The 18576-nt window shown below is 39.8% G+C and overlaps 1 protein-coding gene across 1 annotated transcript in view; it reads right to left on the reverse strand.

Moving 5' to 3' along the window:
- Positions 1 to 18576, reverse strand: part of agps (alkylglycerone phosphate synthase) — a 164112-nt gene that overhangs the window by 144486 nt on the left and 1050 nt on the right. The window lies entirely within an intron of this gene.

The following is an 18576-nucleotide window of genomic DNA, read 5'->3' on the forward strand; positions in this document are numbered from 1 at the left end:
CTTTTTGTTGTACTTATCTATGCAGCCTTGATCTGCAGCCACTGCCTCTATGCAGATAGGACAGCCAAGAGATCAGATTTTCAAAAATGCAGTCTAGGCCTGGAACTACAAGCGTAGTATGGCAGTGGTCCAGTGTGTTGGGACCCCAGTGCTACAGATTATACACTGATGATAATTGGGCAGAGATTTTTTTCAACAAACCTGATTAAAGTCCCAAATGGTTGGCACTTAATCATTAGATGTTCTAGGTTGGGAGAACAAGATTACAACAAAGCCACCATGTCTAAGCACCACGAAGAGTTTATCATTGATCACAGACCCCCACCCCCACCCTTTGCCTTCTCCAAATTAGCAGTTCAGTCTATCCTATGTACTGAGAAGCCTTTGGGTCTTACCAATGCATCTGGCATGTCTGAAGTGAGCCAGATCTCAGTGAAACACAGAACACAGCAATTCCTTATTTCCTCCATTACAGCAATCGTGGGTTTTTAGGTCTTCGGTCTTGTTCTCCAGTGATGATATATTTGCTAACAAGTTGCTGGATAGAGAGAGTCTCATTCCTCTGTGTTTTAACCTGGCTTGGTGTCCTTTACTCAACTACATTTGCTGAATGCTGGAAAGGGCTCAAATAACTACACTACCACTGTTCACCTGCTTCTAACTGGTTAAATTAGCTTTCAGTCCAGAACCTGCTTACCTTTAACTTTTCTATATGGACTAAATTATATTACTTACAAGCCAAATTTTAAAAAGTCTGCATGAGCAAAAAATGATTTGCTTAGAAAAACTAAAGTACTTTTAAATTTGGCAAGTAACCTTTGTTAATTCCGTGCCTACAAGCCTTCCACCAAGACAATAACATTAGGTGTTGACAACAAGGAGGTTACTGCTAAAATTATGACACTTTGTTGCCATGACCGAATCCACTGCTTCTGATACAAGATTTCAGGAAACCAATTCTAGAATGTGTAATCTATCCAGATGAAAATATTGTAGTCAATTAGGATGAAAGAAAGGAAGATACAAAAGATCTCAAGTTCAGGGCAATGGAAGTTTCAGGAAAAGCACTGGATAGTCAAGTCTTTGAATGGCAAAAGCTTAGGCAAGGTTATGAGCAACAGATGGCATTTAGATAGAGACGGGCAAGCATGAAAGGTCATTATTGATGGGGCTGCAGCCATGCATTATTATACTGTACAAAGTCCAGTTCAACCACAGGTGTGGTTGTGTGTGCAGAGACAACAAACAAGGATATATTGGTCTTGGTTAAATGCAGCAGGATAATTTGACTCCAATGTATTCCCTGGAATTCAGCAAATGAAGTGGCAATTTAAAACAACTCTTCACAGTGCTAGAACAATGGGATAGGTGGAGAGAACCTTAAACTGACAATTCAGGAGTCTACAACAAAAGAGTCAATGCATAAGAATTAAGGCCTATTCTTAGTTACAGAATCAGACAAAGTACAGCACCCTTCAGTTTACTTTGTCAATGCCAACCTGTTTGGCCATTTATACTAATCCATTTGCCTATATTAGGATTGTATACTTCTATGTTTTGCTAAAATATCTATCTAAGTGCTTCTTAAATGCAGTAATCATATGATTCCACCACCTCCTCTGACAGCACATTCCAGATGTTAATCCAACTGTGTTAAAAAAAACTTACCCATTATCCCCTTTAAATCTCCTTCCTTTCATCAAAACTTTCTTTTCTGTTTTTAACACTTCTAACTTGGGAGAAGTTAATAAACTATGAAACACTTTAACATGGAAATAGGAACAGATTTGCACCTCTTCCATCAATGACAATTGATGCTAGATTAGATATTAATTTTAAATGAAAATGGTATTTTTTTCTTAATTAGAGATCAAGTGAAGTTATTTATATGGAGTTAAATAATACATCAACCGTGTTTACTGAATGCTAGAGAGGGCTAAAATTACTAGACTACCACTGTTCACAGGCTTCTCACTGGATAAAATTGGGTTTCAGTCTAGAATCTACTTACCTTTAACTTTCCTATACGGACCAAATTACAATATAAGTTAAAGAACTCCAGTCCTAAAAAAACAGCCAAGTATTGAATTAGTTTATCCAACAACAGTGCTTAAAATGAATGAATTTTTTAATGTATAGCTTCACTATATATATTTTACAATATTTGCTCTGAAAATGTAAATGCACCAAATTTCTATAAATTAACCTTACCATATTACTATGATACACACAGACAATAAAAAACATTCCATTTAAGTTTGGAGGAACACCACATAGCTTAAAGTACTGCATATCATTTGTAAGATTAATAACCAAATCTTGCAACATTATGTTATTAATCCTTAACAAAGGGAAATACCCCTGATTTTCAATAGTGTACCTCTAATTCTCAGTGTAAACATTCTAAACATCATGACTTAAATATTATTTTTTTGAAATATTCTACAGTAACTTGTATTGTAATAATATCATGTGGAGTAGTCCAGGTTCCTCAAGGTTATCATAGCCGGGAGTGGTAATGGGAACAAGCTCCCACCAACTATTAAATGTTCCCGATAGTGTGCACATCCAATAGCCTTTGCCAACCAAGTCCAGCTCCTGGCCTTCACCTGTGGCTTAGGTACTAAGCCCGGCAGAACCATTTCTACTGACAGGAGAAGGGGTAAAGGCAGGTTACTGGTGCCTTAAAGCCAGTACTTCAGGCAGATGGGGCTTGTCAGCCGTAGTCTGCAGCTCATCAGAGAGATGGAAAACTCTGATCTCAAACCTCTGCTGCCTTGATTTGGAAGTAAACCCCAAGGGGGAAAAAAAACGAGAGCTGGAGTTCCTACGGCAGTCCTACATTGAGTTCAATACTGACTGGCAACCCCTGCGACACTGCTGTTACTAAATTGTACTGGTCTCTGCCATTCCTTTGGGTTCATCAGATGCGTGGAGACAGGGAGCTTGCTACATGGGCAACAGCTTGCTCTCCATATTGCGCTGCCCAGGGTCGTGTATCTAGACAGCTAGGGTGCAACATCCATGGTCAACCCGATCGATAGGGGCCTCACCCACTCAGGAGTCATCCTGCTTTAGCACTCAATATGATTATGGCTGCTAACTTCAAACTACCATTTTCTTGCCCTATCCCGACTTCTATAATACCAATTTTGAATCCAATCAATGACTCGGCTTCAATAGCATTCACAAAATTCAGTACCCACTGAATGAAGAAATTTCTTTTCAATTCAGTCCCTAATAGCCTGTCCCTTACTTGGAGATACAGGTTGAGAACCCTCATCTGAAATTCTAAAATCTGAAAACCTCCAAATTCCTGAAGATTTTTGACATAACATCACAAATGGAAAATTCCACAAGGTGCTGGGAAGATTTCCAGGTGATGCACGGGTCTCTATGTATCACTGAAAGTTCTGAGAAGTGGTCTCACATATATAATGAGCAGAAGTTAATGAAAAATGTAAAACACTGCATAAAGTGACAAATGAAAATCTCAATCATGTATTGAAAGAGTGGATTTGTCAGCGTTGTGGTGAACATATGCCACTTAATGGTATGCTGATCATGAAACAAGCAAAGATCTATCACAACAAACTGAAAATTGACGATAATTCTGAATATTCAGCAGACTGGCTGCAGAAATTTAAGAAAAGGCATGGCATTAAATTTTTAAAGAATTTAAAAATTTTAAAGATAAAGTGTCTGCAGAGAAATTTATTGATGAGTTTGTGGAGATTGTCGCTGATGAAAATCTAACATCAGAACATGTCTACGATGCTGAATGTTTTAATACCTTACATAAAACCCAAAATAAGTAAACTACAAATATTGTGTATTGTAACCTTTTAATCAAAACACAGCATCGTAGGTCAAGAATGAAAGCCTTTCCTTTGTTTGTTGTTGTTGTTCAACAGCTGATTCAGCTATTCTCCCAATGCTGCGTTTGTTACCTTGCATGATAGCAATGGTATGTATTATTCTTTACTGTGTAAGTAACTGAACATCATGAGGAATGCTGGTCTAGAGGACTCAAATGTCAGAATCAAAATTGCTGAACGAAATACTGCAGATGATACTACTCTTATGGCTGAAAGTGAGGAGAATCTTAGGAAGCTTCTAATAAAAGTGAAAGAAGAAAATGCAAAAGTTGCCTTGTTGTTCAATATTAAGAAAACCAAGATTATGTCGACCAGCCCTATTAACTCCATGGTTATAAATGAAAAGGAAGTGGAAGCAGTGACGGATTTTGTCTTCCTCGGTTCAAAGATCTCTATAGATGGTAACTGCAGCCACATAATTAAACAGCACTTACTCCTGGGGAGGACAGCAATGGCAAATTAAGATAAAATACTGAAGAGCAGAGACATAACATTGTCTACGAAGATCCGTATAGTCAAGTCTATGATATTTCCAGTCGTGATGTATGACTGTGAGAACTGGACTATTAGAAACGCTGAATACAAAGGAATCAATGCCTTTGAACTTGGATACTGGAGAAAAGTGTTAAGAGTTCGTTGGACAGCAAGAAGATCCAACAAGTCAATACTTGAAGAAATACAGCCAGACTGCTCATTAGGAGGCTTGATTATGAGACAAAAGCTCAAATATTTTGGCCACATCACGAGAAGACAGGATTCATTGGAGGACTCTCACGTTAGGTAAAGCAGAAGGTAAAAGGAGAGGACGACAGGGGCTACGATGGAGAAATAATATTACTCAGACAATGCTTATGACCTTGGGGGATCTTAGAGAGGCAGTTTCCAACAAGACTTGGTGTGCAGGAGTCCATGAGGTCATGAAGAGTCAGACTCAACTTAACCAATGAACAACAAGTGACTGAACAAGTGTAAGACAAAGACTGCTTACCGGTAGCACATAAACTCAGTTGGAAATGATGGCGATCCCAAACTATCTCATTATATATTCCAAAATCTGAAAAAAATCCAAAATCCGAAACACTTCCGGCCCCACTAAGCATTTTGATTAAGGGGTACTCAACCTGTAGTAGTTAATTTTAGACTCCATGGAAGGGGGAACATCCTCCAGATCTATCCTATCACGACTTCCCAGTACTTTATATAGTATATCTCAATACGTTCATCTCTTACTCTAGGATATAAAAGTCTGGCCCACTGAATCTCTCATTTCATGGATCTGTCATTCCAAGAACTAATCTGGTGAATTTTCACTATTCGCCATTTTCCAAGTCATGCTCCAAAGGCCCTATATAATTACAGAAAGGCATCCACCAGTTCCATTTTGAATACATCTGTCTCTTGCTATTTAAATATTCAGCATTTCAGTTTGTTCTATGCCTCTGTCTGCAAAACTTTGTTCCCATGAAACTGCTATGTATCCACATCCCTGCTCACTAAACAATTAGTTTTATGTCATCAGTTTAAAATATCACATTTGGTAGACTCAACCAAATCATTGTTATAGATTGTGGATTTCTGGGGCCCGAGTGCCAATCTCTGCAGAACCTCATTAATCAAAGCCTACCAATCTGAAAAAAATAATTTTTGCCACTCTGTTGCTGTTATATTACCCCAATTCAATGTGCTGTACCTGGTTCGAAATCCTCCACTGCTTTCTTGAAAGGGTTCTGTACAATCCATAAACAACATCTTCTGGCTCCCCTTCATCTGGATACATACTCAAAGAACTTCAACAAATTATGACTTCCCTTTTTATATATTCAAGATTACATTGTTTAATCACGTTATAATTTATTTAATAAAGATGTCAACATCTCCCACCAATCAACATCAGGTCAACAAGTCAGTTATTTCCAATTTTCCTTCCCTCACCCATCACGCTACCCTCTCCCTGCCAAGCCCCCAAGGGTCACATTTGCCATCCTCCAAACTGCAAGAACCATTCACAACCTATTGAAGTTTAGAAGATGGTAACCCATGCATCCATTCATCCCACAGCCCCCTTTAACAAAACTCTAGGATGCAGATCACCAGATCCTCAGGATTTATCAGATTTTAGACTCATTAACTTCAGTACTGTATTTTCACTAATACTTATTTCTGTCATTTCCACATACATAGGACTTTCTCTTTTGCAAAAACAGACTCTTGGTATCCAAGACCTCTGCCTTTTCCTTATCCCTCATCATAATTTTTCTCATCCATTGGCATGGGACCCACACAGTTGACTTTTTTTTGAAAATGTCCTAATTCAGTAACAATATCTAACAACACCAAATCTTTTCTGACAACTATATTAATTGAACTCCTTATTAACAACACTACCCTACCTCCTTTTGCTTTGTGGCTATCCTTGCTAAATGTTGCTTACTCTGAAACATGTAGCTCCCAGCTTTCAGCACCCTGCAGTCACATGGAAGAGAGAACAAAAGAGAAGGCTGGTCAGTGAAACCATATTCTATGCTGGGGTGGCCAACCTTTTACGTTCCATGCGTCAATTTTTTCTCTCACGAGTTCAGATGCGCCATTCAACTCCTGTACCCCCATTCAATTCTTGTAAAAATATGTTAATATAGAACTCGTGCGTGAAAAAATTGACGCATGGAATGTAAAAGGTTGGCCACCCCTGTTCTATGCTTTATCTCCCCAGAGAGATCATTACAGAGATTGACCACATTCTCATGAAAAGCCCTCAGCTGATAAATTTTCAATGTAATTGCTGCAAGCAATCTCTTCCTCCAAAAAACAAAACCACTGTTCAAGACAAAGGGGAAGAATTAGTTATCACTTATACTTCCAACAAGAAAATCTGTAAACATCCAAATCAGGTACTATCTATAGAGAGAACAAAGTTAATGTTTCAAGTTACTGACATGAATATGTTAAGACGCAAAACAAATTTTAAGACAGGAAAAAGGGGCAGGATCAGGGGAAGAAAATACAAAATAGATCACTGTCAGAATGAAGTCAGGGGGATCAAATAACAAATGGAATGATGGAACCAGATGAAAAAGAGTGATAAAGGTTTTTGAATTACCACATTCTTTCACCACGCTCCACTCATGGATGGTAGGAAGGGAAAACTGATGGACATTTAAATAGAAGTTACAAGGTTGTGAAAAATTATTGCTGGAAATGAGTGATAAAGGGAAGAAATCATTCATTATCTGAAACTATTTGACAATTCAAGTCCTGAAAGCTGTACTTTGTCTATATCTAAGGCACTTTCACTCTTTTGAGTTTACACTGGAAGACAAAATGCAGAGTGAAAGAACTGAAGCAACTGACAACAAAAAACTACAACACTGTTAGTAAGGCAAAGATTGTGGAAGAGATGTTTTGAAACATATTAATGAAAACTGCATTTTGACACACTGTAAACATGGTAGTTAACAAATACAGTATATCAAATATGAAGCACTTATGAATTGACAGTTCATCCAGGACAGTTCGCTGGATGGTAAGAAGGAGACGAAAGGGCAGCTACATCCTCTACAGTTGCATTAAAGGTTGATCCATTGAATCCAGTGGTTTGTAGGGTTGATAAAGGGAATGTTATTCCCCTCTAGACTGTAATAAGGGGAAAGAGACACCATATAAAAGCCCACACCGTCAGAGAAAGTAGGGATAAATACATGATTTTCCTACTGACAATTAGTAACCAGTGGGGTTCCATAGGAATTACAGTCGGCCCTCCGTATCTGCAGGGAATTAGTTCTGGGACCCTCCGCGGATACTAAAATTCACAGATGTTCAAGTTTCTTATATAAAAGCCTAAGAGAGCTCATAAGGATGTTACGAAAAGTGAAAATAGCGTTCAGCGTTTGTTTTGCAGCTAGCCGTTATAGGGGCAGCGTGCATCCCAAGCAGCGAGAGTGCTTTATCTCGATTTATTTTGTGCATCCGTTAGCAAGATGTGTCCTAAGGTTGCAGAAAAGCCTAAGAGAGCTCGTAAGGGTGTAATGCTTAGCGTAAAACTGGACATAATTAAGCGTTTCGATCGTGGTGAATGACATAAAGACTTTGTGCATGCGTTGAACCTGCCTGCGTCCACCATTCGTACTAGTGTATTTACACGCAGAGAGAAAGAATCTTGAAAGCTGCCGATGTTACAATTGGTTCTGCTAGTAGCATATCATTCCTGCTTTTACTAAATGTTAGTGTTATTTTAGGTTTTATGTGTTATTTAGTATGATTTGGTAGGTTATTTTTTGGGTCTGGGAACGCTCAAAAATTTTTCCCATATAAATTAATGGTAGCTGCTTTTTCGCAATCGAATGAGACATGAGGCGAACAATGTTCAAATGAGTGCTGGAGAGAGAACTCCCGGGTTTTCCCGATCCGTGGTTGGTTGAATCTGCGGATGCGGAGGGCCGACTGTACTGTCAGCAGCTCAGTTCTTTTTATAATCTACGCTGATCATAGTAACCTGCCTCAATGATCATCACCAGTAGCACTTACATCACAGTAATGAAATTTTTGAGAGGTTGGTGATGAAACATACGAACTCCTGCCTGAGAAACAACTTGGATTGCTCCAATTTGCTTCCTAGCACAACAGGTCCGCAGCAGATGCCACCTCATTGGCTCGTCACTCAACCCTAGAGCATCTGAACAGCAAAGATACATCGGGAAGCTCTTCATCAACTACAGCTCAGCATTCAATACTATCATCTCCTCAAAAGTAATCAATAAGCTTCAAGACCTTGGCCTCAGTACCTCCTTGTGCAATTGGATCCTCAATTTCCTCACTTACACATTTTAGTCAGTTTGGATTGGCAACTACATCTCAAACACAACCTCCATCAGTACAGGTGCACACAAGGCTATGTGCTTCGCTCCTGCTCTACTCATTTTACACTTCTGACTGTATGGCTAAGAACAGTTCCAATTCCATATTCATGTTTACTGATGGCACTACCATCAAAGGGCAGATCTATGGTGGTGACGAATCAACATATAGGAGGGAGATTGAAAATCTGGCTGAGTGGTGCTAGAGCTTAATGTCAGCAGGACCAAAGAGCTGTTAATTGATTTCAGGAGCAGGAAACTAGAGATCCATGATACAGTCCTTAACTGGGGATCAAGGTGAAGAGGGTCACAATTCCTTAGTGTTATCATTTCAGAGGACCTGTCTTAGGCCCAGCACAAATATACACAACAGTCCTTCCTTAGGAGTTTGCAAAGATTCAGCATGACATCTAAAACTTCGACAAACTTCTATAGATGTGTGGTGAAGAGTATATTGACTGGCTGCATCACAGCCTGATATGGAAACACCAATGCCCTTGAACAGAAAATCTTACAAAAAGTAGTGGATATGGCCCAGTCCACAGACAAAGCCCTCCCCACCGTTAAGTACATCTACACAAAGCATATTCACAGGGAAGTAGCATCCATCATCTGGGACCCCCACCACCCACATCAGGCTCTCTTCTCACTGCTACCATCAGGAAGGTGGTACAGGAGTCTCAGAACTCACTGCACCAGGATTAGAAACAGTTATTACCCCTCTTTCATCAGGCCCCAAAGGGAATAATGTCACTTGCCCCATCCCACAACTTGTGAGCTCACTTTCAAGGACTCAATTTCATTTCATGTTCTCAATACTTGTTGTTTATTTATGTACTATTTCTTCTTTCTTTTTGTATTTGTACAGTTTGTTGTCTTTTTATCAGTGAGACTGAGGGTACTGTCGCCAAATTTGATGATGATGCCAAAACAGGTGGCTTACTATGTTGTGAAAATGACAGAATTTGCAAAGGAACATAAAAGAATTGACTGAGTGGGAAAGAAGTCGATAGCTGGACTACCCTGTGTGGATTTGCAAGATTATAATCTTTAGAAGAATGAAAAAGCAAATTATTCAAACAGAGTGAAAATACCACAATATGAAAGGACCTGGGGTCCTAGTACATGAAATGCAAAACAGTAGCATGCAGGTACACAAGTAATTAGGAAGGCAAATAGAACATTGTCTTTTGTGCAAAAGTATGACAGTTTCAATGCAACTTTAAAAAGGAGTGGAGTATTATATACAAGTGTTGTCACCAAATTAAGAAAGAGCGAGACAGCAAAGTAGGTTTCACTAGGCTCCTCAATTCCTGCGACAAAGAAGTTGATATATAAAGAAAGGTGGAGCCTGTACTCAGTGGATTTTAGCTTGCAGGATCAGGAAATCCCAGGATCAAGGCTGTCAGTGAACCAATAATGAAAGGAGTCAGGACAGCATTACATATACACTAAGTGTTAATAACTGCACTACTGTCTGAGAACATAACACAACCTCATTCTTTCCCCAATGCTTTTGCTGCCGTACTGGAAATACAGTTGGGATCAGCATTCCACTGGCAATCCTTTAAAAATAAAACAGTTAACAGATCTCACTGCAACATGGTTCAGAGTGGAGTCAGTTAAACAAGGCAATGTTTAGTGGTTGTCTGAGAGATGATTTTGCTCGAGCATTTGATCATCTTCTTGTAAAGAAATCTCCCGGGTAGGGAGAGCTGAGCAGCCAAAAACAAGGTGGATAGCAGCCCCCGCCAAACTCAATATGTAGATTTGAGACCAATACATCAACATATTGAACAGACAATGCAAGTCTCCAGAAAAAAGCTCAAAGCCACCATGCTGGACAGAACATAGCCCTTAACAATACCTTATAGTGCAGAATAGCACTTACTCCTGTCCACACATTACCAGCCAATGCAGATAGCCTCTGTACATTGCTTTAGTAGCCAAGAATGAGAATTGTGGCAGAAAGTTCATTATATGTGTGACTGATTGAAACGACAATACTTTGCAACAGGCATCCAGTAAAGTAGCATGCAGCCAGAGCTCTTTTTTTTTAAAAAAAAAAGTACCATGTGCATGCAGTCTGAGTTATTTCTCAGCTATTGTTGAGACTACAGTGCCAATACCAAGATATATTCTCCATAGGTAACAGAGTAGAGGAAAAAAAGAAATCATCCTATTAGATAAGATGCATGTTCACTGATATCTTGAACTAAGGGCATAGTTTCAAATGGAAGTTAGAAAGATTTCTTCTTTAACAGTTGTGAATATTTGGAATTTTCTAGTGCAGAGAAGCTTGGAGTCAGAGTAATTAACTATATGAAGCTAAAAACTTGCATGCTTAAAATACAAGTCAAGAGATATGGAGAAAAAACTGAAGAGCAGTGTATTGGAACAAGCATAACGTTACTGAATGACAGTGCAGGCTAGAGGGACGGACTGGCCTACTCCTTCTCCTGTTTCCTACGCACCATGAGCAAGCTTGCAGCAGATGAGGAGAAGAGACGCAAAAGATGATGGAAATTTTGAGCAAAACACAAAATGCTGGAGGAACTCAGCAAGTCAGGCAGCGTCTATGGAGGAAAATGACCAATGTTTCAGGTTGAAATCCTTCATCAAGACTGCAGATGGAGCAGACAAAAAAAATAAAGGATGTCCCTTTTCAGCTGAGATGAGGAGGGATTTCACTCAAAGTGTCTGGCTGAAGACATCAGTGGAATTCATTGCCACAGATGGCCACGGAGACCAAGTCATTAGGTATAACAAAGCAGAGGTTGATGGGCCCTTGATTAATACAATGCCAAAGGTTACAGGGAAAAGGCAGGAGATTGGTGTTGAGAGGAAAAATTAAATCAGCCTGGATTGAATGGTGGAGCAGATTCTGAACGCCCTAATTCTGCTCCTATGTCTTACGGCACTAGTGTCATTCCTACAGAACTGAAAAGACTTTTTTTCAACTTTGTTGAAGTTTCCAAACCCCATTTCCTCACCCCCCCCCCCACCCCATGTCTACATATTCAACTGACTCTGTCTCCATTTCAGGGACTATATTAGTAACTAACATATCAGAGCTGCAGAGATCTCTATCTGCAGTGCAGTGCCCCTCCTTCCACCCCACTTCCTACAAAGACTCATTACTACTTATATCACCCTCATATCTACTTTGATAATCACAATCTAAGATAACTGTTCTGAGAAGTCTACTCATTTTTTCCCTGAACCACAACTTCCCATTCACAAGGCTCCAAAGTGCATCAGCTCCAGTTCACACTCTGCTGTGTTCTCCTCCAAAGAATCAGATTTAATATCAACAAATATCATGAAATTTGTTGCTTTGCAGCAGCAGAACATTGCAATACATAGTAACAAAAATTATAAATTGCAGTATAAAATAAATTAAACAAGTAATGCAAAAAGGAAAAGTACTGAGGAGGTGTTCACAGATTCATTGTCCATTCAGAAATTTAATGGCTGAGGGGAAATCGTTTCTGAAACACCGAGAGTGTCTTCAGACTCCTGTACCTCCTCGATTGTAGCAATGAGTAGACAGCATGTCCCGTTTGAATCAATGAATGATCCAGAGGTGATAAGAGAGCTTAAGGTTAAGGAACCCTTGGGAACAGTGACCACAATATGATCGAGTTCACTTTGAAATTTGAGCAGAAGCTAAATTCCAATGTGGTGGTATTTCAGTGGAATAAAGGAAATTACAGTGGCTTGAGAGTGGAACTGGTCAAAGTTGACTGGAAAGGGAAACTAGCAAGAAGGACAGCAGAGCAGCAATGGCTGGAGTTTCTGTGAAAAACGAAGGAAATGCATGACATATATATTCCAAATAAAAAGAAATTTTTGAATGGAAAGTACACTACCGTGACTGACAAGTGAAGTCAGAGCCAAAGTAAAAGCAAAAGAGAGGGCATACAAGGAAGCCAAAGCTAGTGGCAATATAGAGGATTGGGAAGCTTTTAGAAACTTGCAGAAGAAAACTAAGAAGGTCACTCAGAAGGAAAAGATGAAAGGAAGCTGGCAATTAATATCGAAGATACCAAAAACTTTTTTAAGTATATAAAAGTTAAAAGACAGTAGACCAACAGAAAATAACTGGAGATATTGTAATGAGAGATGCAGAGATGGCAGAGGAACTGATTGCATATTTTACATCAGTCTTCACAATGGAAGACATCTGCACTATACTAGACATTCAAGAGTGTCAGGGAAGTGAAATATGTGCAGTGAAAATTACGACTGTGAAGGTATTCAGGGAGCTTAATGGTCTCAAGGTGGATAAATCTCCTGGACCTGATGGAATGCACCCTCGGGTTCTGAAGGAAGGAGCTGGAGAGATTGTGGAGGCATCAACAATGATCTTTCAAGAATCAATAGATTCTGGCATTGTACCGGATGACTGGAAAATTGCAAATGTTACTCCGTTATTTAAGAAAGGTGGGAGGCAGCAGAAAGGAAGCTTTAGACCTGTTAGTGTGACATGAGTGGTTGGGAAGTTTTTGGAATCCATCATTAGGGTTGAGATTACGGAGTACCTGGAGGCACGTGACAAGATAGGCCAAAACCAGCATGGTTTCCTGAAAGGAATATCCTGCCTGACTAACTTACTGCAATTTTTTGAGGAAATTACAAGCAGGGTAGACAAAGAAGATGCAGTAGATGTGGTGTACTTGGATTTTTAGAAGGCACATGAGGCTGCTTAGCAAGATAAGAGCCCATGGAATTATAGGGAAGTTACTAGCATGGATGGAGCACTGGCTGATCCGCAGAAAACAGTGAGTGGGAATAAAGGGATCCTATTCTGGCTGGCTGCCAGTTACCAGTGGAGTTCCACAGGGGTTAGTGTTGGGACTGCTGCTTTTTATGATTTACGTCAATGATTTGGACTACAGGATTAATGGATATGTGGCTAAATTTGCCGATGATACAAAGATAGGTGGAGAACTGGGTAGTGTTGAGGAAACAGAGAGCCTACAAAGAGACTTAGTTTAGGGGAATGGGCAAAGTGGCAAATGAAATACAATGTTGGAAAGTGTATGGTCATGCACTATGATGGAACAAATAAATGGGCAGACTATTATTTAGATGGGGAGAGAACTCAAAATGCAGCGATGCAAAGGGACTTGGGAGTCCTTGTGCATGATACCCTAAAAGTTAACCTCCAGGTTGAGTTGGTGGTGCAGAAGGCAAATGCAATGTTGGCATTACATTCTATACCTCTAGAAATGAAGAGCAGGGATTTGATGATGAGGCTCTATAAGACACTCGTGAGACCACACTTGGAGTACTGTGTGCAGTTTTGGGCTCCTTATTTTGGAAAGGATATATGACACTGGAGAGGGTTCACAGAAGGTTCACGAGAATGATTCCAGGAATGAATGAGTTACCATATGAGGAACGTCTGACAGCTCTTGGGCTGTATTCCCTGGAGTTCAGGAGAATGAGGGGGTAGATCTCATAGAAACATTCCGAATGTTAAAAGACCTGAACAGATTAGATATGGCAAAGTTATCTCCCATGGTAGATGATTCTAGGACAAGAGGGCACGTCTTCAGGATTGAAGGACGTCCATTTAGAACAGAGATGCGTAGAAATTATTTTAGTCAGAGGGTGGTAAATCTGTCGAATTTGTTGCCACGAGCGGCTGTGGAGGCCAAATCATTGGTGCATTTAAGGCAGAGATAGATAGGTTCTTGATTAGCCAGGGCATCAAAAGGTATGGGGTGAAAGCAGGGGAGTGGGGATGACTGGAAGAATTAGATCAGCCCATGATTGAATGGCAGAGCAGACTCTACTCCTGTATCTTATGGTCTTAATACTTTGTCTTGAATGGTACATACTGAAGAGTAAGACGAGCAGGTTAGGAAAACAACAACCCAGCCAGTGCATGGAAATATACAATCAGTGGTCACTTAATTAAAGGAAGTACAAAAAAAGTGGCAACTGAGTGTATGTTTGTGGTTTTCTGTTGCTGTAGCCCATCCACTTTAAGGTTCAATGTGCTGTGTGTTCAGAGATGCTCTTCTGCGCACCACTGTTGAAACGTGTGGTTATTTGAGTACCATTGCCTTCCTGTTGGCTTGAACAAATTTAGCCGTTCTTCTTTGACTTCTCTTATCAACAAGGTGATTTCACCTACAGAACTGCCACTCACCGGATGTGTTTTACTTTCTCACATCATTCTCTGTAAGCTCTAGAGACTGTTGTGTGTGAAAATCCCAGATCAGCAGCTTCTGAGATACTCAAACCACCCCATCTGACATCATCAATCATTCCACAGTCAAAGTTCCTTAGATCATATTTTTCCCCATTCTGATGTTTGGCCTGAACACAACTGAACCATTTTTATGCATTGAGTGGCTGCCAATGATGGGCTGATTGAATATTTGGATTAACAGGCAGGTGTAATGGTGTACCTAATAAAGTGGCTACTGAGTGCATATTGTGCCAATTAACTAGCAAAAATAGAGTTTATACTGTACAGCACAAGGTATAATTTAAAATTAAATCACCATTATTTCTGACAAAATCATTCAGGCAATTTTAAACCTTTAAAACTGGTCCAACTTTAGCAGAATATAAATGGAGCTCAGCTCTCAAGGAGACAATCTGTCAGCTGAACATTGGTTAGGCTACACTGCCTTCTAATGTGTACAGTGTTTTGCAAATAACTAAAGTGTTGTTTTCATTGACTTCCAATCATTATTGTTATAAACTGTTGTTCTTCTTTCAATAATAGAATCAATGGCGAAAAGCTGAGTTAACCATTTAATCAAAACTTTATCTAAGTTACCTTTCATTAAAGGATGAAACATAACCCCATGAATAACCATCAAGAAATACCAAATCTCAAATTTGAAATTAATACTGTATGTTGATTATTTTATTAAGTGATAATCTATACATGATGTAAGCACTGCCACATATTCTCTTCTGTGGAAACATCATGCTTCACCATTTAACTCCTGTTTACCTAACATGAAGTAGTCAGAAGCAATAGTTAACTTTTTCAGCTGGTAGATGGACCTCAGCTCACATTAAAACAAAGAGAGATATCGTTTCAGGATTCAGAAAGCACCACCACAAACTATTGGGAAAATACAAAATCATCAATTTGATTGGTAAAATAACCTAAACGGTGAGAGATTGCAGAACTCCATGATGCAGAGGGATCGTTCTGCCCTGGTGCACAATTCAGAGGGCAAGTTCATGGGTGCTGCAAGTAATTAGGAAAGCCAACAGAATGCTGTGCTTTTTGCGAGAGTAATTGTATACAAAAATGAAGAAGCTATACTTTATGTATATAGTGCATTGCCAAGACCATATTTTCTGGCATATTGAATCCTTTCCAGTTCGCTTATCGTTCATATCCGTCCACTGATGATTCCATACCCTCTGCACTCCACTCCGTTCTGTCCCACCTGAAAAACAGTGCCTCATAGGGCAGGATGCTGTTTATTGACTTCAGCTTGGTGTTTGATATAATCAGCCCTCAGAAGGTGGTGGGTAAACTGTACTTGTCGGGTCTCAATACCTCTCTCTGTAACTGCATCCAAGCCTTCTTGATAGAAATCCAGTCTGTGTCAGCAGCAACATCTCTAGTTCCATCACACTGAGCACTGGTGCCCCCCTCCCCGCAAGGGCTGCATGCTCAGCCTGCTGCTGTTCACACTGCTGATGCATGACTGCACTGCCAGATCCAGTTCAAACCAAATCATCAAATTCGCTGATGACACAACAGTCGTCGGCCTTATCAACAATGATGACGGCACAACGCAGAGAAGAGGTAGAGCAGCTTGTAGAATGGTTTGAGTACAACTTGAGTCTCAACGTGGAGAAGATTAAAGAGATGATTGTGCACGTTAGGAAGGTGCAGGCTAACGTCTCCTCACTGCACATAAATAGCTCCTTGGTGGAAAGAGTTAGAACACCAAGTTTCTGGGAATGCACCTAACAGACAATCTCACCTAGTCCCTCAACGCTACCTCTTTACAAGAGAACACTGCAGTGCTTCCACTTCCCGAGGAGATTGAGACAAGCAAAGTTCCCCCAACAACCCCCCCATTCTAACTAATTTTTACAGGAGCACCAGAAAGGGCGTTCTGACCAGCTGCGTCACCACCTGATATGGGAATTGCAAGACATCTGACCGCAAGTCACTGGAAAGGATTGCAAGGACTGTTGAGAGGATCTTTGGGGTTTATCTTCAACCTTTCCAAGATACTTGTCAGGAGTGCTGTATATGCAAGGCCCTTAGCATTGTCAATGATCTCTCTCATCCACCTAACAATCTCTTTGACACCCCCCCCCCCCCAAATTAGGCAGGAGGTACCGTAACATCAGGACAAGAGTTGTTACGATGGGAAACAACTACTTACTCCAGGACATGAGTCTACTGAACTCTCTGCCACACCCCGGTCTCATCACTTCTGAAGCGCCAGTTACATTATACAGTTTACTTTTTAAACATGTGTTATAAATGCATCTTATTATTTGTTAATTTATTAGTGGTAGTATTACTTATGTGCTGTGAGAGTTATATGTACTGTGTTGTGCAACTTAGTCCAGAGGAACGCTGTTTCATTCAGGGATATACATCTACACGGTTGGATGACAATAAACTTGAACTTTGAAATTCTGTGAGCACTGCTCTCTTACCAAACAGCAGTTCAGACAGTTGCACCACTGAAGGCATGGAGGACCTAATGCACAGGATCGGAAAATGCTGCAGAGCATTTGTTTGTGGACTCAGCTGGCTCCATCACGGGCACTAAACTCACTGTCAGAGAACTCCCATCATCGAGCACATCTTCGATAGGCAACATCACAAGGGAGCAACCATCAAAAGGGGCCCTCAACACCCAGGATATGCCCTCTTCTCATTATTACCATGAGGGACGAGGTACAGGAGCTGAAGATACACACTGAACAATTTAGGAACAGCTTCTTCCCCAACACTGTCAGACTTCGGAATGATTCATGAACCCATGAACACTACTTCACTATAATGCTCTCTTTTTGTACTTTCTATATATTATTGTGATTTATAGTAATTTCTTATGTATTGCACTGTACTGCTACCACAATACAACTTTCAAGACATACAGTATTTCACTGATAATAAACCTTATTCTGACTTGACCAATACCTGGAATGAATAATTTGCCTTATTGGGAAAATGGACTGGTGATACATGTGTTGCCTGAATTTTACAGAAGAGACAGATTACTTGATTAAAACATTAAACACTACCTGAACAGTTTTAAGAGGATAGAGACGATATTTCCCCTTGTGGGAGAATCTAGAACTTGGAGTCACTTACTGAAAACTCTCTAAAAGGGCTGTTTTTGAAACTCTCTTCCTCAAAGGGGAAAAAAAAAATCAAAATCTGTTAATATTTTTAAGGCAGAGGAAATCTGTTAATATTTTTAAGGCAGAGGTAGACAAATAATTGAGAGAGAATAAAGAGAGTGAGTGGGTCTGCAGTAAACAAGAATGCAGGTTAAGATTACCATGAGCTCACCCACGATCTTACGCAGTGGCGGAATAGGTTCATGAGCTACTGTTGCACTTAATTCATATGTTCAAGTTCCTTCCAAACTTACTAATGTTTATTTTATTATTACTCCTATATACCCACAATTGAAAATGAAGACAAGAAAGGCAAGTAAACTTGAAGTACAGGACCAGGCATAAAAATGGTGATGAGTAGAACAGGCTCCAGATAACTGTTTTTCTTATTAAAACCAGTTATGAATGACGATACAATGAAAAAAAAAATCACAAGGCACTTTAGGTATTACTTATATTCTTCGAATTTAATAATTATCTTATTTAAA

This window comes from Mobula birostris, chromosome 6 (assembly GCF_030028105.1).
Source record: "Mobula birostris isolate sMobBir1 chromosome 6, sMobBir1.hap1, whole genome shotgun sequence".
Taxonomy (NCBI): domain Eukaryota; kingdom Metazoa; phylum Chordata; class Chondrichthyes; order Myliobatiformes; family Myliobatidae; genus Mobula; species Mobula birostris.